We start from the raw sequence: 21,613 nt of genomic DNA on the forward strand, positions 1-21,613 counted from the left end.
TTCTACCTCATGTTTTGCGCGAATAGAAAATGTCCATTAGATTGGTGATGAGAAATCGAAGTGCACATATACGCTACAGCAGTTGTGGCCGAGTGGTTAAGGCGATGGACTTGAAATCCATTGGGTTATTCCCGCGTAGGTTCGAATCCTACCAACTGCGAGTGATATCATTTTTAATACCAACGGAGAAATCGAATCGTTCGGACGAAAGGTAACTTTGGAAACATCCGACTACTTTTGTGAAGTGAAATCCTTTTCCACTTATTTCGATCAATACTTCTGACGGCATCCCTAAAGCACTGAAATATATTACGAGAGAGTGTACTTGGGACGTGTTATGGATAACTAGAAATATAAAAATTTATATTAAAACTTTAATTGTTGTTTCTTACGAACTAACTTTTAGAGAAAGGATCTCTGAGCATTCTCGTAATATAAATAATCCTTCTCTTTACAAAATATTCGGTTCATACGTGGGAATTTTTATAAGGTGTTAGATTTACGTCACTACTTATGTCATTTTAATTCATGAGCTGCTCTACTTATTTGTTCAAAAGTTTTCATTATTTATATTGGAAAGAAAACATACTCATAGAATATTGGCGAAATTATTCACAAAGTGACCCTTCCAAATAATGGCAAGAAAACACCGGAATCTGTAGAATTCAAACCTACGCGGGAAAACCCAATGGATTTCTAGTCCATCGCCTTAACCACTCGGCCACGACCGCTCGTGTTTTTTCTACTTTAATGATTGTTAGTTTTCAAAGGAAAAATAATCAAAAATGTATGCTTCTTGAAGATCTATAGTGTTTCCTTACATATTAATAGTAACGTGATGTAATTTATCGTTTAGCTCAGAACTGTGTCAAAACAATTCACGTTTTTGAACTTTTCTCTCATTTTCTTCAGGAGCTGTCACACCATTAAAGTATTACGCTTTCTCATCGGCCACTAAACTAAAACTACAGAGTATAGTGAACGTGCATAACGAATATGTAGCGTGTATAATTGGTAAACCGTGGTGTCTGTCTTGGTGTTCGCCCACTTCATCGGGATTCGATCTATGTTTTGGATTAGTGACTGTCAGGTTCAGCATTCGCCTTTTCTTCCCTCTCAAGAATTGTTGGTTTGTTTATCCTGTTAAAATCCTCGACAGTGAGCATTGTTGAGTTACCTTTCCTTTCGCTTTGTCCATTGTTCGCAGTTATAATTAACATTCCACTTTCGTGCCTCGTCCAAATGGTGGGGCAGTATTAACTCGTATATTTTCACGAACTTCCTTAGTGCTAGATCTCACTATTTGTCCATGTTCTTCATGCAGTTTTATTTTAAAGGGCGGAGAAAGAAAATAAATTCACGGCCCTCATCCTGAAGAGATCAAATTGATCCACATCTGTTCTGTGAACATCGTCACAGTTTGCGGTCTCGAATATAGCTTCTAATAAAGTTCCATTTCCGAAGGAAATCGCGTTTCCTCCGATAGAAATCTCAGCAGTCCTTATTATTCATCCGCGAATATGCTCTACTTTTTCGTCATTAGATCCCACGTTATCATTTTACAAACGGCGTGATTTGGTCGCAAATATTTCGAAATGCCGCACGTCACGACTGAACCACATGGACGAACACGCTCGTCCTTTCATCTATCCAGGCATTACAATGTCACTTTTCCATTAATGGAGCCCAAGAGATTGCGATAGTGACCACGCGTCTTCACTCGTGTCTGGTATTTCAAAATAAGGGACGGCAGACTAAGATAGCCCTAGACTAGAGTAACACAGGAAAAACATTTCACACTCACAATTTGTAACAAATTTACCGGCTAAAATGGCCTCTGAAACAAATCTCGTTTTTTCACTGTGGATCTTCGCTTCATATTTACGTTATCGTAACATTAAAATCATTTCTAAATTCAAACCTTAATTTCCATGTCTCGTGTATTAAATTCATAATGAGTTTCAATTAATAATAATGATCAGTTTTGTTTGGTTTTATCTTCACAATTTAATATGTTTTGAATAAGCTTTAGCTCACCCACTGTTCGAAACTTACTTGACTCTCTAAGAATTAGTATGGTCAAAGAATGATTATCATCAAAGTTATTATACTTCTGTATAATTCGTTGTGCCTCCGTACTGTCGAAAGGAAACATGATGTGTTCTGTATTTGTTAAGGCTGTTCATAAAGTGTATTTGCTACGGGTGTTTTTAAATTTTTGTTATCATATCCTAACACATAGCCTGAAGAAGAATAAAAAAATTTTCCTTCAATTAAAAACAACCTAAAACTAAAGATAATAACTACGTTTTTCTTACCTTCTCACCAGTATCGACCACATGCCTTTTATCAGCATGATGAGCGTGTATAAACGGAAGGAATGCTTCCCACGTACATCTGAAGCAAACGGAGAAGAACCAAAATCCGAAAACGAGAAGTATTGCAGAGAATATAAAGGAGTCGTTCAACACAGGTAACGTACAAATATTGGAGCGCAACAAATAAATAAATCTTTATTCCATACTTTATTTAAACTTATGAAATCTTGATTATTAAATATTAAAAGTGAAGACGACAATGCAAATGTTTTTTATCATTTTAAAATCTCATTTGCTTTATTTTAATCTTTTTTCTAATAATGTATACTTTAGCGATTTTCTCAGCGCAGTGTGTAATTACTGTTGCGCTTGTCACATCCATTTGTCATGCCATTGTTTACTGTTCGGTTGTCGCGTAGAAATATCTAGCCTGAAGTGTAACTTGCATCACGTTCGCTTTCGCACCAACAGAATAATTAGTGAAAAAAGATAATTTTGTACAATTATATTTTGTTGTTCAGGGCTCAGGTTTTCTCATCTGTAAGTGTTCTGTAGTTATAGGAGGCACCGAAAGCACATTTTCTTCTGCTAATCTTTAAAGGCACCTGGCTCATAATTGATGGGATTACAAACGTCTCCAAGTATTCTACCTCATGTTTTGCGCGAATAGAAAATGTCCATTAGATTGGTGATGAGAAATCGAAGTGCACATATACGCTACAGCAGTTGTGGCCGAGTGGTTAAGGCGATGGACTTGAAATCCATTGGGTTATTCCCGCGTAGGTTCGAATCCTACCAACTGCGAGTGATATCATTTTAATACCAACGGAGAAATCGAATCGTTCGGACGAAAGGTAACTTTGGAAACATCCGACTACTTTTGTGAAGTGAAATCCTTTTCCACTTATTTCGATCAATACTTCTGAAGGCATCCCTAAAGCACTGAAATATATTACGAGAGAGTGTACTTGGGACGTGTTATGGATAACTAGAAATATAAAATTTATATTAAAACTTTTAATTGTTGTTTCTTACGAACTAACTTTTAGAGAAAGGATCTCTGAGCATTCTCGTAATATAAATAATCCTTCTCTTTACAAAATATTCGGTTCATACGTGGAATTTTTATAAGGTGTTAGATTTACGTCACTACTTATGTCATTTTAATTCATGAGCTGCTCTACTTATTTGTTCAAAAGTTTTCATTATTTATATTGGAAAGAAAACATACTCATAGAATATTGGCGAAATTATTCACAAAGTGACCCTTCCAAATAATGGCAAGAAAACACCGGAATCTGTAGAATTCAAACCTACGCGGGAAAACCCAATGGATTTCTAGTCCATCGCCTTAACCACTCGGCCACGACCGCTCGTGTTTTCTACTTTAATGATTGTTAGTTTTCAAAGGAAAAATAATCAAAAATGTATGCTTCTTGAAGATCTATAGTGTTTCCTTACATATTAATAGTAACGTGATGTAATTTATCGTTTAGCTCAGAACTGTGTCAAAACAATTCACGTTTTTGAACTTTTCTCTCATTTTCTTCAGGAGCTGTCACACCATTAAAGTATTACGCTTTCTCATCGGCCACTAAACTAAAACTACAGAGTATAGTGAACGTGCATAACGAATGAGTAGCGTGTATAATTGGTAAACCGTGGTGTCTGTCTTGGTGTTCGCCCACTTCATCGGGATTCGATCTATGTTTTGGATTAGTGACTGTCAGGTTCAGCATTCGCCTTTTCTTCCCTCTCAAGAATTGTTAGTTTGTTTATCCTGTTAAAATCCTCGACAGTGAGCATTGTTGAGTTACCTTTCCTTTCGCTTTGTCCATTGTTCGCAGTTATAATTAACATTCCACTTTCGTGCCTCGTCCAAATGGTGGGGCAGTATTAACTCGTATATTTTCACGAACTTCCTTAGTGCTAGATCTCACTATTTGTCCATGTTCTTCATGCAGTTTTATTTTAAAGGGCGGAGAAAGAAAATAAATTCACGGCCCTCATCCTGAAGAGATCAAATTGATCCACATCTGTTCTGTGAACCTCGTCACAGTTTGCGGTCTCGAATATAGCTTCTAATAAAGTTCCATTTCCGAAGGAAATCGCGTTTCCGATAGATCTCAGCAGTCCTTGTCACAGAATGTTCATCCGCGAATATGCTCTACTCTTTTCGTCATTAGATCCCACGTTATCATTTTTTACAAACGGCGTGATTTGGTCGCAAATATTTCGAAATGCCGCACGTCACGACTGAACCACATGGACGAACACGCTCGTCCTTTCATCTATCCAGGCATTACAATGTCACTTTTCCATTAATGGAGCCCAAGAGATTGCGATAGTGACCACGCGTCTTCACTCGTGTCTGGTATTTCAAAATAAGGGACGGCAGACTAAGATAGCCCTAGACTAGAGTAACACAGGAAAAACATTTCACACTCACAATTTGTAACAAATTTACCGGCTAAAAATGGCCTCTGAAACAAATCTCTTTTTTTTTCACTGTGGATCTTCGCTTCATATTTACGTTATCGTAACATTAAAATCATTTCTAAATTCAAACCTTAATTTCCATGTCTCGTGTATTAAATTCATAATGAGTTTCAATTAATAATAATGATCAGTTTTGTTTGGTTTTATCTTCACAATTTAATATGTTTTGAATAAGCTTTTAGCTCACTCACTGTTCGAAACTTACTTGACTCTCTAAGAATTAGTATGGTCAAAGAATGATTATCATCAAAGTTATTATACTTCTGTATAATTCGTTGTGCCTCCGTACTGTCGAAAGGAAACATGATGTGTTCGTATTTGTTAAGGCTGTTCATAAAGTGTATTTGCTACGGGTGTTTTTAAATTTTTGTTATCATATCCTAACACATAGCCTGAAGAAGAATAAAAAAAATTTCCTTCAATTAAAAACAACCTAAAACTAAAGATAATAACTACGTTTTTCTTACCTTCTCACCAGTATCGACCACATGCCTTTTATCAGCATGATGAGCGTGTATAAACGGAAGGAATGCTTCCCACGTACATCTGAAGCAAACGGAGAAGAACCAAAATCCGAAAACGAGAAGTATTGCAGAGAATATAAAGGAGTCGTTCAACACAGGTAACGTACAAATATTGAGCGCAACAAATAAATAAATCTTTATTCCATACTTTATTTAAACTTATGAAATCTTGATTATTAAATATTAAAAGTGAAGACGACAATGCAAATGTTTTTTATCATTTTAAAATCTCATTTGCTTTATTTTAATCTTTTTTCTAATAATGTACTTTAGCGATTTTCTCAGCGCAGTGTGTAATTACTGTTGCGCTTGTCACATCCATTTGTCATGCCATTGTTTACTGTTCGGTTGTCGCGTAGAAATATCTAGCCTGAAGTGTAACTTGCATCACGTTCGCTTTCGCACCAACAGAATAATTAGTGAAAAAGATAATTTTGTACAATTATATTTTGTTGTTCAGGGCTCCAAGTTTTCTCATCTGTAAGTGTTCTGTAGTTATAGGAGGCACCGAAAGCACATTTTCTTCTGCTAATCTTTAAAGGCACCTGGCTCATAATTGATGGGATTACAAACGTCTCCAAGTATTCTACCTCATGTTTTGCGCGAATAGAAAATGTCCATTAGATTGGTGATGAGAAATCGAAGTGCACATATACGCTACAGCAGTTGTGGCCGAGTGGTTAAGGCGATGGACTTGAAATCCATTGGGTTATTCCCGCGTAGGTTCGAATCCTACCAACTGCGAGTGATATCATTTTTAATACCAACGGAGAAATCGAATCGTTCGGACGAAAGGTGACTTTGGAAACATCCGACTACTTTTGTGAAGTGAAATCCTTTTCCACTTGTTTCGATCAATACTTCTGACGGCATCCCTAAAGCACTGAAATATATTACGAGAGAGTGTACTTGGGACGTGTTATGGATAACTAGAAATATAAAATTTATATTAAAACTTTTAATTGTTGTTTCTTACGAACTAACTTTAGAGAAAGGATCTCTGAGCATTCTCGTAATATAAATAATCCTTCTCTTTACAAAATATTCGGTTCATACGTGGGAATTTTTATAAGGTGTTAGATTTACGTCACTACTTATGTCATTTTAATTCATGAGCTGCTCTACTTATTTGTTCAAAAGTTTTCATTATTTCTATTGGAAAGAAAACATACTCATAGAATATTGGCGAAATTATTCCACAAAGTGACCCTTCCAAATAATGGCAAGAAAACACCGGAATCTGTAGAATTCAAACCTACGCGGGAAAAACCCAATGGATTTCTAGTCCATCGCCTTAACCACTCGGCCACGACCTCTCGTGTTTTTTCTACTTTAATGATTGTTAGTTTTCAAAGGAAAAATAATCAAAAATAAAAATGCTTCTTGAAGATCTATAGTGTTTCCTTACATATTAATAGTAACGTGATGTAATTTATCGTTTAGCTCAGAACTGTCAAAAACAATTCACGTTTTTGAACTTTTCTCTCATCTTTTCTTCAGGAGCTGTCACACCATTAAAGTATTACGCTTTCTCATCGGCTAAACTAAAACTACAGAGTATAGTGAACGTGCATAACGAATGAGTAGCGTGTATAATTGGTAAACCGTGGTGTCTGTCTTGGTGTTCGCCCACTTCATCGGGATTCGATCTATGTTTTGGATTAGTGACTGTCAGGTTCAGCATTCGCCTTTTCTTCCCTCTCAAGAATTGTTGGTTTGTTTATCCTGTTAAAATCCTCGACAGTGAGCATTGTTGAGTTACCTTTCCTTTCGCTTTGTCCATTGTTCGCAGTTATAATTAACATTCCACTTTCGTGCCTCGTCCAAATGGTGGGGCAGTATTAACTCGTATATTTTCACGAACTTCCTTAGTGCTAGATCTCACTATTTGTCCATGTTCTTCATGCAGTTTTATTTTAAAGGGCGGAGAAAGAAAATAAATTCACGGCCCTCATCCTGAAGAGATCAAATTGATCCACATCTGTTCTGTGAACCTCGTCACAGTTTGCGGTCTCGAATATAGCTTCTAATAAAGTTCCATTTCCGAAGGAAATCGCGTTTCCTCCGATAGAACTCAGCAGTCCTTATTACATCCGCGAATATGCTCTACTTTTCGTTATTAGATCCCACGTTATCATTTTACAAACGGCGTGATTTGGTCGCAAATATTTCGAAATGCCGCACGTCACGACTGAACCACATGGACGAACACGCTCGTCCTTTCATCTATCCAGGCATTACAATGTCACTTTTCCATTAATGGAGCCCAAGAGATTGCGATAGTGACCACGCGTCTTCACTCGTGTCTGGTATTTCAAAATAAGGGACGGCAGACTAAGATAGCCCTAGACTAGAGTAACACAGGAAAAACATCACAATTTGTAACAAATTTACCGGCTAAAATGGCCTCTGAAACAAATCTCGTTTTTTCACTGTGGATCTTCGCTTCATATTTACGTTATCGTAACATTAAAATCATTTCTAAATTCAAACCTTAATTTCCATGTCTCGTGTATTAAATTCATAATGAGTTTCAATTAATAAAATGATCAGTTTTGTTTGGTTTTATCTTCACAATTTAATATGTTTTGAATAAGCTTTAGCTCACTGTTCGAAACTTACTTGACTCTCTAATTAGTATGGTCAAAGAATGATTATCATCAAAGTTATTATACTTCTGTATAATTCGTTGTGCCTCCGTACTGTCGAAAGGAAACATGATGTGTTCGTATTTGTTAAGGCTGTTCATAAAGTGTATTTGCTACGTGTTTTAAATTTTTGTTATCATATCCTAACACATAGCCTGAAGAAGAATAAAAAAATTTCCTTCAATTAAAACAACCTAAAACTAAAGATAATAACTACGTTTTCTTACCTTCTCACCAGTATCGACCACATGCCTTTTATCAGCATGATGAGCGTGTATAAACGGAAGGAATGCTTCCCACGTACATCTGAAGCAAACGGAGAAGAACCAAAATCCGAAAACGAAGTATTGCAGAGAATATAAAGGAGTCGTTCAACACAGGTAACGTACAAATATTGAGCGCAACAAATAAATAAATCTTTATTCCATACTTTATTTAAACTTATGAAATCTTGATTATTAAATATTAAAAGTGAAGACGACAATGCAAATGTTTTTATCATTTTAAAATCTCATTTGCTTTATTTTAATCTTTTTCTAATAATGTACTTTAGCGATTTTCTCAGCGCAGTGTGTAATTACTGTTGCGCTTGTCACATCCATTTGTCATGCCATTGTTTACTGTTCGGTTGTCGCGTAGAAATATCTAGCCTGAAGTGTAACTTGCATCACGTTCGCTTTCGCACCAACAGAATAATTAGTGAAAAAAAATAATTTTGTACAATTATATTTTGTTGTTCAGGGCTCCAGGTTTTCTCATCTGTAAGTGTTCTGTAGTTATAGGAGGCACCGAAAGCACATTTTCTTCTGCTAATCTTTAAAGGCACCTGGCTCATAATTGATGGGATTACAAACGTCTCAAGTATTCTACCTCATGTTTTGCGCGAATAGAAAATGTCCATTAGATTGGTGATGAGAAATCGAAGTGCACATATACGCTACAGCAGTTGTGGCCGAGTGGTTAAGGCGATGGACTTGAAATCCATTGGGTTATTCCCGCGTAGGTTCGAATCTTACCAACTGCGAGTGATATCATTTTAATACCAACGGAGAAATCGAATCGTTCGGACGAAAGGTGACTTTGGAAACATCCGACTACTTTGTGAAGTGAAATCCTTTTCCACTTGTTTCGATCAATACTTGACGGCATCCCTAAAGCACTGAAATATATTACGAGAGAGTGTACTTGGGACGTGTTATGGATAACTAGAAATATAAAATTTATATTAAAACTTTTAATTGTTGTTTCTTACGAACTAACTTTAGAGAAAGGATCTCTGAGCATTCTCGTAATATAAATAATCCTTCTCTTTACAAAATATTCGGTTCATACGTGGGAATTTTTATAAGGTGTTAGATTTACGTCACTACTTATGTCATTTTAATTCATGAGCTGCTCTACTTATTTGTTCAAAAGTTTTCATTATTTCTATTGGAAAGAAAACATACTCATAGAATATTGGCGAAATTATTCACAAAGTGACCCTTCCAAATAATGGCAAGAAAACACCGGAATCTGTAGAATTCAAACCTACGCGGAAAAACCCAATGGATTTCTAGTCCATCTTTTTTTTTTTTCTTTATTTATCCCACCTCAACGAGGGGTATACAAAGAAAAATAACAAAAAATGTAAGTTAATGAATCATAGTGTTTCCACATTTAATAGATTACCATGCTGAAAATTACCAGCAGAAGTTCAAAACAATTAATTATTGAACAAGAAATCAATTTATTCAGGATCACAAAAATAAATAATAAAATTTTCATTAACAAAACTAAAACTAAGAGTATACAACGGAATAACGAAATAGTTATAATAATATTATGTCTTGGTGTTCCCCACTTTAAACATGGATGATTATGTGAATTATGACTGTGGTAGCACCCTTTCTTGATAAGAAAGTAAGCGACTCTGTAAAATCCTGAAATGAGCGGAGTGACCTTTCCAGCATTGTCCATGGTCAGGATAAATATCCACTAAGAGCTCTCCTCCATAATCTATATTTTCACGCTCCTAGAACAGATCCACTAAATGTACATGACTCATAGTTTTATTTTAAAGGGCAAAAGAAAATAAATTGCTCATCCTGAAGAGACAAATTGACCACATTGTTCGTACCATTTCACATCAGCCAATATAGCTCTAATGGTTCTGAGAAAGCCCTCCGATCAGAAACTCAGCAACCTAAATACAGAATGTCATCGCGAATATGTCTACTTTTCCATTTCCCACGGCACGCCCGCAAAGCGTGAATTGGAGCAAATATCGAAATCCCACGTCAAGACTGAAACAGGACGAAAAGTTGTCCGCATCCCAGGATCAATGAACCCATTAATGGAGCCCAGAAATTATATGAACACGCGTCTTCATGTGTCGGTACAAGATAAACCAGAAAATAGCTCGACTGAGAACACAGGAAAACATTTCACAACACAATTTGAAAAAACGGAAAATGGCCCTGAAACAAATCTCGTTTTTTCACTGCCCCTCGCTTGAAATATGAAATCGTAACATTAAAAATTTCAAAATTCAAACGGAATTTCCAGTCTCGTGTAAAATCAAATGAGTTTCAACAATAAGAACCTCAGGTGTTTGGTTATCTTCACAAAATTGCTTTAATAATTTTAGCAAATCAAGTTCGGTTACTTGAACAACAAGAAAGATGGTCAACGAATGATTCATCAAAGTTATCTTCTGTAAAATTCGTTTCCCCGTAAGAAAGGAAACATCATGTGCATGAAATGTTCATAAAGTGTACTTGCTACGATGACTTAAATTTTGTTAAATATCCTAACAATCCGAAGAAGAATAAAAAAATTACCTTCAATTAAAACAAAAAATAAAGATAATAACACTTTTGGTTACCTTCTAAGTAAACATGCCAATATCAGCAAATGACAATAAATGGAAGGAATCTTCACACGACATCTGAACAAACGGAGAAGAACCAAAATCCAAAACGAGTAGTTTGCAGAAACATAAAGGATCGTTCCACAGAACGTAAAATATTGAGCGCGACAAATAAGAAATCTTTATTCCAACTTTATTTAAACAAGAAATATATTAAATATTAAAAGTGAACACGACAATGCAAATGTATCATTCAAAGATTTGCAAAATCCAATAAATAAACTTGCGACTTCAAGCACCAATACTTGCGCTTGCACATCCAGTCCCAAACACGTCGGTTGTCGCGTAGAAATATCTAGCCTGAAGTGTAACTTGCATCAGTTCGCTTTAACCAACAGAATAATTAGTGCACAAACAGAAACTTTGTCAACAATTTTGTTGTTCAGGTCAGGTTTTCTCATCAGTAAATGCTGTAGTTTAGGAGGCATCCAACACATGCGGCAATTTTAAAGGCACTGGCTCGTAATTGATGGATCACAAACGTCTAAGTAAATGTTTTGGGCATAGAAAATGTCCATTAGATTAGTGATAAAATCGAAGTGCACATATACGCTACACGGTTGTGGCCAGTGGTTAAGTGATGGAGAAATCCATTGGGTTTTCCCGCGTAGGTTAATACCAAGCGGTGAATCATTTTAAACCAACTAGAAATCGAAGTTCGCAAAAGAACTTTGGAAATCGATACTTTTAAGGAAACCTTTTCGACTTATTTCGATCGATACTTCGAAGGCATCCCAAAGCACTGAAATATATTCAAAAGATTGTAATTGGGACGTGTTATGGATAACAGCAATTAAAAATTTATATAAAACTTTTAATTGTTCCTCAACTAACTTTTAGGAAAGGATCTCTGAGATTCGAATATAAATAATCCTGCACTTTGGCAAAATATTCAGTCATACGTAATTAAAGGTGTTAGATTTACGTCAACCTTGTCTTTTAATTCATGAGCCTCTACTTAGTGTACAAAAGCATTACTGTGGAAAGAAAACATATCAGAGAAGACGAAATTCGTCAACAAAGTGACCCTTCCAAATAATGGAAAAAACACCGGAATCTGAGAATTCAAACCACGCGGAAAACCCAATGGATTTCTAGTCCATCGCCTTAACCACTCGGCCACGACCGCTCGTGTTTTTTTCTACTTTAATGATTGTTAGTTTTCAAAGGAAAAATAATCAAAAATGTATGCTTCTTGAAGATCTATAGTGTTTCCTTACATATTAATAGTAACGTGATGTAATTTATCGTTTAGCTCAGAACTGTGTCAAAACAATTCACGTTTTGAACTTTTCTCTCATTTTCTTCAGGAGCTGTCACACCATTAAAGTATTACGCTTTCTCGGCCACTAAACTAAAACTACAGAGTATAGTGAACGTGCATAACGAATGAGTAGCGTGATAATTGGTAAACCGTGGTGTCTGTCTTGGTGTTCGCCCACTTCATGGGATTCGATCTATGTTTTGGATTAGTGACTGTCAGGTTCAGCATTCGCCTTTTCTTCCCTCTCAAGAATTGTTAGTTTGTTTCCCTGTTAAAATCCTCGACAGTGAGCATTGTTGAGTTACCTTTCCTTTCGCTTTGTCCATTGTTCGCAGTTATAATTAACATTCCACTTTCAGTGCCTCGTCCAAATGGTGGGGCAGTATTAACTCGTATATTTTCACGAACTTCCTTAGTGCTAGATCTCACTATTTGTCCATGTTCTTCATGCAGTTTTATTTTAAAGGGCGGAGAAAGATAAATTCACGGCCCTCATCCTGAAGAGATCAAATTGATCCACATCTGTTCTGTGAACCTCGTCACAGTTTGCGGTCTCGAATATAGCTTCTAATAAAAGTTCCATTTCCGAAGGAAATCGCGTTTCCTCCGATAGAAATCTCAGCAGTCCTTATTACAGAATGTTCATCCGCGAATATGCTCTACTTTTTCGTCATTAGATCCCACGTTATCATTTTACAAACGGCGTGATTTGGTCGCAAATATTTCGAAATGCCGCACGTCACGACTGAACCACATGGACGAACACGCTCGTCCTTTCATCTATCCAGGCATTACAATGTCACTTTTCCATTAATGGAGCCCAAGAGACGATAGTGACCACGCGTCTTCACTCGTGTCTGGTATTTCAAAATAAGGGACGGCAGACTAAGATAGCCCTAGACTAGAGTAACACGGGAAAAACATTTCACACTCACAATTTGTAACAAATTTACCGGCTAAAAATGGCCTCTGAAACAAATCTCGTTTTTTCATGTGGATCTTCGCTTCATATTTACGTTATCGTAACATTAAAATCATTTCTAAATTCAAACCTTAATTTCCATGTCTCGTGTATTAAATTCATAATGAGTTTCAATTAATAATAATGATCAGTTTTGTTTGGTTTTATCTTCACAATTTAATATGTTTTGAATAAGCTTTTAGCTCACTCACTGTTCGAAACTTACTTGACTCTCTAAGAATTAGTATGGTCAAAGAATGATTATCATCAAAGTTATTATACTCTGTATAATTGTCGTGCCTCCGTACTGTCGAAAGGAAACATGATGTGTTCGTATTTGTTAAGGCTGTTCATAAAGTGTATTTGCTACGGGTGTTTTAAATTTTGTTATCATATCCTAACACATAGCCTGAAGAAGAATAAAAAAATTTTCCTTCAATTAAAACAACCTAAAACTAAAGATAATAACTACGTTTTCTTACCTTCTCACCAGTATCGACCACATGCCTTTTATCAGCATGATGAGCGTGTATAAACGGAAGGAATGCTTCCCACGTACATCTGAAGCAAACGGAGAAGAACCAAATCCGAAAACGAGAGTATTGCAGAGAATATAAAGGAAGTCGTTCAACACAGGTAACGTACAAATATTGAGCGCAACAAATAAATAAATCTTTATTCCATACTTTATTTAAACTTATGAAATCTTGATTATTAAATATTAAAAGTGAAGACGACAATGCAAATGTTTTTTATCATTTTAAAATCTCATTTGAATTTTAATCTTTTTCTAATAATATATACTTTAGCGATTTTCTCAGCGCAGTGTGTAATTACTGTTGCGCTTGTCACATCCATTTGTCATGCCATTGTTTACTGTTCGGTTGTCGCGTAGAAATATCTAGCCTGAAGTGTAACTTGCATCACGTTCGCTTTCGCACCAACAGAATAATTAGTGAAAAAGATAATTTTGTACAATTATATTTTGTTGTTCAGGGCTCCAGGTTTTCTCATCTGTAAATGTTCTGTAGTTATAGGAGGCACCGAAAGCACATTTTCTTCTGCTAATCTTTAAAGGCACCTGGCTCATAATTGATGGGATTACAAACGTCTCCAAGTATTCTACCTCATGTTTTGCGCGAATAGAAAATGTCCATTAGATTGGTGATGAGAAATCGAAGTGCACATATACGCTACAGCAGTTGTGGCCGAGTGGTTAAGGCGATGGACTTGAAATCCATTGGGTTATTCCCGCGTAGGTTCGAATCCTACACGAGTGATATCATTTTAATACCAACGGAGAAATCGAATCGTTCGGACGAAAGGTAACTTTGGAAACATCCGACTACTTTGGGAAGTGAAATCCTTTTCGACTTATTTCGATCAATACTTCTGAAGGCATCCCAAAGCACTGAAATATATTACGAGAGTGTACTTGGGACGTGTTATGGATAACTAGAAATATAAAAATTTATATTAAAACTTTTAATTGTTGTTTCTTACGAACTAACTTTAGAGAAAGGATCTCTGAGCATTCTCGTAATATAAATAATCCTGCTCTTTACAAAATATTCGGTTCATACGTGGGAATTTTATAAGGTGTTAGATTTACGTCACTACTTATGTCTTTTAATTCATGAGCTGCTCTACTTATGTGTTCAAAAGTTTTCATTATTTCTATTGGAAAGAAAACATACTCATAGAATATTGGCGAAATTATTCACAAAGTGACCCTTCAAATAATGGCAAGAAAACACCGGAATCTGTAGAATTCAAAGAACCGGGAAAACCCAATGGATTTCTAGTCCATCGCCTTAACCACTCGGCCACGACCGCTCGTGTTTTTTCTACTTTAATGATTGTTAGTTTTCAAAGGAAAAATAATCAAAAAATGTATGCTTCTTGAAGATCTATAGTGTTTCCTTACATATTAATAGTAACGTGATGTAATTTATCGTTTAGCTCAGAACTGTGTCAAAACAATTCACGTTTTTTGAACTTTTCTCTCATTTTCTTCAGGAGCTGTCACACCATTAAAGTATTACGCTTTCTCATCGGCCACTAAACTAAAACTACAGAGTATAGTGAACGTGCATAACGAATGAGTAGCGTGTATAATTGGTAAACCGTGGTGTCTGTCTTGGTGTTCGCCCACTTCATCGGGATTCGATCTATGTTTTGGATTAGTGACTGTCAGGTTCAGCATTCGCCTTTTCTTCCCTCTCAAGAATTGTTAGTTTGTTTCTCCTGTTAAAATCCTCGACAGTGAGCATTGTTGAGTTACCTTTCCTTTCGCTTTGTCCATTGTTCGCAGTTATAATTAACATTCCACTTTCGTGCCTCGTCCAAATGGTGGGGCAGTATTAACTCGTATATTTTCACGAACTTCCTTAGTGCTAGATCTCACTATTTGTCCATGTTCTTCATGCAGTTTTATTTTAAAGGGCGGAGAAAGAAAATAAATTCACGGCCCTCATCCTGAAGAGATCAAATTGATCCACATCTGTTCTGTGAACCTCGTCACAGTTTGCGGTCTCGAATATAGCTTCTAATAAAAGTTCCATTTCCGAAGGAAATCGCGTTTCCTCCGATAGAAATCTCAGCAGTCCTTATTACAGAATGTTCATCCGCGAATATGCTCTACTTTTTCGTCATTAGATCCCACGTTATCATTTTTTACAAACGGCGTGATTTGGTCGCAAATATTTCGAAATGCCGCACGTCACGACTGAACCACATGGACGAACACGCTCGTCCTTTCATCTATCCAGGCATTACAATGTCACTTTTCCATTAATGGAGCCCAAGAGATTGCGATAGTGACCACGCGTCTTCACTCGTGTCTGGTATTTCAAAATAAGGGACGGCAGACTAAGATAGCCCTAGACTAGAGTAACACAGGAAAACATTTCACACTCACAATTTGTAACAAATTTACCGGCTAAAATGGCCTCTGAAACAAATCTCGTTTTTTCACTGTGGATCTTCGCTTCATATTTACGTTATCGTAACATTAAAATCATTTCTAAATTCAAACCTTAATTTCCATGTCTCGTGTATTAAATTCATAATGAGTTTCAATTAATAATAATGATCAGTTTTGTTTGGTTTTATCTTCACAATTTAATATGTTTTGAATAAGCTTTTAGCTCACTCACTGTTCGAAACTTACTTGACTCTCTAAGAATTAGTATGGTCAAAGAATGATTATCATCAAAGTTATTATACTTGTATAATTCTGTTGTGCCTCCGTACTGTCGAAAGGAAACATGATGTGTTCGTATTTGTTAAGGCTGTTCATAAAGTGTATTTGCTACGGGTGTTTTAAATTTTTGTTATCATATCCTAACACATAGCCTGAAGAAGAATAAAAAAAATTTTCCTTCAATTAAAACAACCTAAAACTAAAGATAATAACTACGTTTTTCTTACCTTCTCACCAGTATCGACCACATGCCTTTTATCAGCATGATGAGCGTGTATAAACGGAAGGAATGCTTCCCACGTACATCTGAAGCAAACGGAGAAGAACCAAAACCGAAAACGAGAAGTATTGCAGAGAATATAAAGGAGTCGTTCAACACAGGTAACGTACAAATATTGAGCGCAACAAATAAATAAATCTTTATTCCATACTTTATTTAAACTTATGAAATCTTGATTATTAAATATTAAAAGTGAAGACGACAATGCAAATGTTTTTTATCATTTTAAAATCTCATTTGCTTTATTTTAATCTTTTTTCTAATAATATATACTTTAGCGATTTTCTCAGCGCAGTGTGTAATTACTGTTGCGCTTGTCACATCCATTTGTCATGCCATTGTTTACTGTTCGGTTGTCGCGTAGAAATATCTAGCCTGAAGTGTAACTTGCATCACGTTCGCTTTCGCACCAACAGAATAATTAGTGAAAAAGATAATTTTGTACAATTATATTTTGTTGTTCAGGGCTCCAGGTTTTCTCATCTGTAAATGTTCTGTAGTTATAGGAGGCACCGAAAGCACATTTTCTTCTGCTAATCTTTAAAGGCACCTGGCTCATAATTGATGGGATTACAAACGTCTCCAAGTATTCTACCTCATGTTTTGCGCGAATAGAAAATGTCCATTAGATTGGTGATGAGAAATCGAAGTGCACATATACGCTACAGCAGTTGTGGCCGAGTGGTTAAGGCGATGGACTTGAAATCCATTGGGTTATTCCCGCGTAGGTTCGAATCCTACCAACTGCGAGTGATATCATTTTTAATACCAACGGAGAAATCGAATCGTTCGGACGAAAGGTAACTTTGGAAACATCCGACTACTTTTGGAAGTGAAATCCTTTTCGACTTATTTCGATCAATACTTCTGAAGGCATCCCTAAAGCACTGAAATATATTACGAGAGAGTGTACTTGGGACGTGTTATGGATAACTAGAAATATAAAAATTTATATTAAAACTTTTAATTGTTGTTTCTTACGAACTAACTTTTAGAGAAAGGATCTCTGAGCATTCTCGTAATATAAATAATCCTGCTCTTTACAAAATATTCGGTTCATACGTGGGAATTTTATAAGGTGTTAGATTTACGTCACTACTTATGTCTTTTAATTCATGAGCTGCTCTACTTATGTGTTCAAAAGTTTTCATTATTTCTATTGAAAGAAAACATACTCATAGAATATTGGCGAAATTATTCACAAAGTGACCCTTCCAAATAATGGCAAGAAAACACCGGAATCTGTAGAATTCAAACCTACGCGGGAAAAACCCAATGGATTTCTAGTCCATCGCCTTAACCACTCGGCCACGACCGCTCGTGTTTTTTCTACTTTAATGATTGTTAGTTTTCAAAGGAAAATAATCAAAAAATGTATGCTTCTTGAAGATCTATAGTGTTTCCTTACATATTAATAGTAACGTGATGTAATTTATCGTTTAGCTCAGAACTGTGTCAAAACAATTCACGTTTTTGAACTTTTCTCTCATTTTCTTCAGGAGCTGTCACACCATTAAAGTATTACGCTTTCTCATCGGCCACTAAACTAAAACTACAGAGTATAGTGAACGTGCATAACGAATGAGTAGCGTGTATAATTGGTAAACCGTGGTGTCTGTCTTGGTGTTCGCCCACTTCATCGGGATTCGATCTATGTTTTGGATTAGTGACTGTCAGGTTCAGCATTCGCCTTTTCTTCCCTCTCAAGAATTGTTAGTTTGTTTCTCCTGTTAAAATCCTCGACAGTGAGCATTGTTGAGTTACCTTTCCTTTCGCTTTGTCCATTGTTCGCAGTTATAATTAACATTCCACTTTCGTGCCTCGTCCAAATGGTGGGGCAGTATTAACTCGTATATTTTCACGAACTTCCTTAGTGCTAGATCTCACTATTTGTCCATGTTCTTCATGCAGTTTTATTTTAAAGGGCGGAGAAAGAAAATAAATTCACGGCCCTCATCCTGAAGAGATCAAATTGATCCACATCTGTTCTGTGAACCTCGTCACAGTTTGCGGTCTCGAATATAGCTTCTAATAAAAGTTCCATTTCCGAAGGAAATCGCGTTTCCTCCGATAGAAATCTCAGCAGTCCTTATTACAGAATGTTCATCCGCGAATATGCTCTACTTTTCGTCATTAGATCCCACGTTATCATTTTACAAACGGCGTGATTTGGTCGCAAATATTTCGAAATGCCGCACGTCACGACTGAACCACATGGACGAACACGCTCGTCCTTTCATCTATCCAGGCATTACAATGTCACTTTTCCATTAATGGAGCCCAAGAGATTGCGATAGTGACCACGCGTCTTCACTCGTGTCTGGTATTTCAAAATAAGGGACGGCAGACTAAGATAGCCCTAGACTAGAGTAACACAGGAAAAACATTTCACACTCACAATTTGTAACAAATTTACCGGCTAAAAATGGCCTCTGAAACAAATCTCGTTTTTTCACTGTGGATCTTCGCTTCATATTTACGTTATCGTAACATTAAAATCATTTCTAAATTCAAACCTTAATTTCCATGTCTCGTGTATTAAATTCATAATGAGTTTCAATTAATAATAATGATCAGTTTTGTTTGGTTTTATCTTCACAATTTAATATGTTTTGAATAAGCTTTTAGCTCACTCACTGTTCGAAACTTACTTGACTCTCTAAGAATTAGTATGGTCAAAGAATGATTATCATCAAAGTTATTATACTTCTGTATAATTCGTTGTGCCTCCGTACTGTCGAAAGGAAACATGATGTGTTCGTATTTGTTAAGGCTGTTCATAAAGTGTATTTGCTACGGGTGTTTTAAATTTTGTTATCATATCCTAACACATAGCCTGAAGAAGAATAAAAAAAAATTTTCCTTCAATTAAAACAACCTAAAACTAAAGATAATAACTACGTTTTTCTTACCTTCTCACCAGTATCGTACACATGCCTTTTATCAGCATGATGAGCGTGTATAAACGGAAGGAATGCTTCCCACGTACATCTGAAGCAAACGGAGAAGAACCAAAATCCGAAAACGAGAAGTATTGCAGAGAATATAAGGAGTCGTTCAACACAGGTAACGTACAAATATTGAGCGCAACAAATAAATAAATCTTTATTCCATACTTTATTTAAACTTATGAAATCTTGATTATTAAATATTAAAAGTGAAGACGACAATGCAAATGTTTTTTATCATTTTAAAATCTCATTTGCTTTATTTTAATCTTTTTTTAATATATACTTTAGCGATTTTCTCAGCGCAGTGTGTAATTACTGTTGCGCTTGTCACATCCATTTGTCATGCCATTGTTTACTGTTCGGTTGTCGCGTAGAAATATCTAGCCTGAAGTGTAACTTGCATCACGTTCGCTTTCGCACCAACAGAATAATTAGTGAAAAAGATAATTTTGTACAATTATATTTTGTTGTTCAGGGCTCCAGGTTTTCTCATCTGTAAATGTTCTGTAGTTATAGGAGGCACCGAAAGCACATTTTCTTCTGCTAATCTTTAAAGGCACCTGGCTCATAATTGATGGGATTACAAACGTCTCCAAGTATTCTACCTCATGTTTTGCGCGAATAGAAAATGTCCATTAGATTGGTGGATGAGAAATCGAAGTGCACATATACGCTACAGCAGTTGTGGCTGAGTGGTTAAGGCGATGGACTTGAAATCCATTGTTATTCCCGCGTAGGTTCGAAACTCCAACCAAGTAGAGTGATATCATTTTAATACCAACGGAGAAATCGAATCGTTCGGACGAAAGGTAACTTTGGAAACATCCGACTACTTTGGGAAGTGAAATCCTTTTCGACTTATTTCGATCAATACTTCTGAAGGCATCCCTAAAGCACTGAAATATATTACGAGAGAGTGTACTTGGGACGTGTTATGGATAACTAGAAATATAAAAAATTTATATTAAAACTTTTAATTGTTGTTTCTTACGAACTAACTTTTAGAGAAAGGATCTCTGAGCATTCTCGTAATATAAATAATCCTGCTCTTTACAAAATATTCGGTTCATACGTGGGAATTTTATAAGGTGTTAGATTTACGTCACTACTTATGTCTTTTAATTCATGAGCTGCTCTACTTATGTGTTCAAAAGTTTTCATTATTTCTATTGAAAGAAAACATACTCATAGAATATTGGCGAAATTATTCACAAAGTGACCCTTCCAAATAATGGCAAGAAAACACCGGAATCTGTAGAATTCAAACCTACGCGGGAAAACCCAATGGATTTCTAGTCCATCGCCTTAACCACTCGGCCACGACCGCTCGTGTTTTTTTCTACTTTAATGATTGTTAGTTTTCAAAGGAAAAATAATCAAAAAATGTATGCTTCTTGAAGATCTATAGTGTTTCCTTACATATTAATAGTAACGTGATGTAATTTATCGTTTAGCTCAGAACTGTGTCAAAACAATTCGTTTTTTGAACTTTTCTCTCATTTTCTTCAGGAGCTGTCACACCATTAAAGTATTACGCTTTTCATCGGCCACTAAACTAAAACTACAGAGTATAGTGAACGTGCATAACGAATGAGTAGCGTGTATAATTGGTAAACCGTGGTGTCTGTCTTGGTGTTCGCCCACTTCATCGGATTCGATCTATGTTTTGGATTAGTGACTGTCAGGTTCAGCATTCGCCCTTTTCTTCCCTCTCAAGAATTGTTAGTTTGTTTCCCGTTAAAATCCTCGACAGTGAGCATTGTTGAGTTACCTTTCCTTTCGCTTTGTCCATTGTTCGCAGTTATAATTAACATTCCACTTTCGTGCCTCGTCCAAATGGTGGGGCAGTATTAACTCGTATATTTTCACGAACTTCCTTAGTGCTAGATCTCACTATTTGTCCATGTTCTTCATGCAGTTTTATTTTAAAGGGCGGAGAAAGAAAATAAATTCACGGCCCTCATCCTGAAGAGATCAAATTGATCCACATCTGTTCTGTGAACCCGTCACAGTTTGCGGTCTCGAATATAGCTTCTAATAAAGTTCCATTTC

At 36.1% G+C, this 21,613-nt stretch overlaps 6 non-coding genes across 6 annotated transcripts; all 6 read left to right on the forward strand.

Moving 5' to 3' along the window:
- The first annotated feature begins 78 nt into the window (after window positions 1-78).
- Window positions 79-160, forward strand: TRNAS-UGA (transfer RNA serine (anticodon UGA)). Its single transcript has one exon. It is a non-coding gene; the product is annotated as a tRNA-Ser (tRNA).
- Window positions 161-3,040: 2,880 nt separating this feature from the next.
- On the forward strand, window positions 3,041-3,122 carry TRNAS-UGA (transfer RNA serine (anticodon UGA)). Its single transcript has one exon. It is a non-coding gene; the product is annotated as a tRNA-Ser (tRNA).
- A 2,881-nt stretch (window positions 3,123-6,003) lies between these two features.
- TRNAS-UGA (transfer RNA serine (anticodon UGA)) lies at window positions 6,004-6,085 on the forward strand. The gene has a single exon. It is a non-coding gene; the product is annotated as a tRNA-Ser (tRNA).
- Window positions 6,086-8,931: 2,846 nt separating this feature from the next.
- Window positions 8,932-9,013, forward strand: TRNAS-UGA (transfer RNA serine (anticodon UGA)). The gene has a single exon. It is a non-coding gene; the product is annotated as a tRNA-Ser (tRNA).
- Window positions 9,014-14,323: 5,310 nt separating this feature from the next.
- On the forward strand, window positions 14,324-14,410 carry TRNAS-UGA (transfer RNA serine (anticodon UGA)). Its single transcript has one exon. It is a non-coding gene; the product is annotated as a tRNA-Ser (tRNA).
- A 2,867-nt stretch (window positions 14,411-17,277) lies between these two features.
- Window positions 17,278-17,359, forward strand: TRNAS-UGA (transfer RNA serine (anticodon UGA)). The gene has a single exon. It is a non-coding gene; the product is annotated as a tRNA-Ser (tRNA).
- The last annotated feature ends 4,254 nt before the right edge of the window (window positions 17,360-21,613 follow it).

Source organism: Tachypleus tridentatus, chromosome 8 (genome assembly GCF_004210375.1).
Source record: "Tachypleus tridentatus isolate NWPU-2018 chromosome 8, ASM421037v1, whole genome shotgun sequence".
In the NCBI taxonomy this organism is placed as follows: domain Eukaryota; kingdom Metazoa; phylum Arthropoda; class Merostomata; order Xiphosura; family Limulidae; genus Tachypleus; species Tachypleus tridentatus.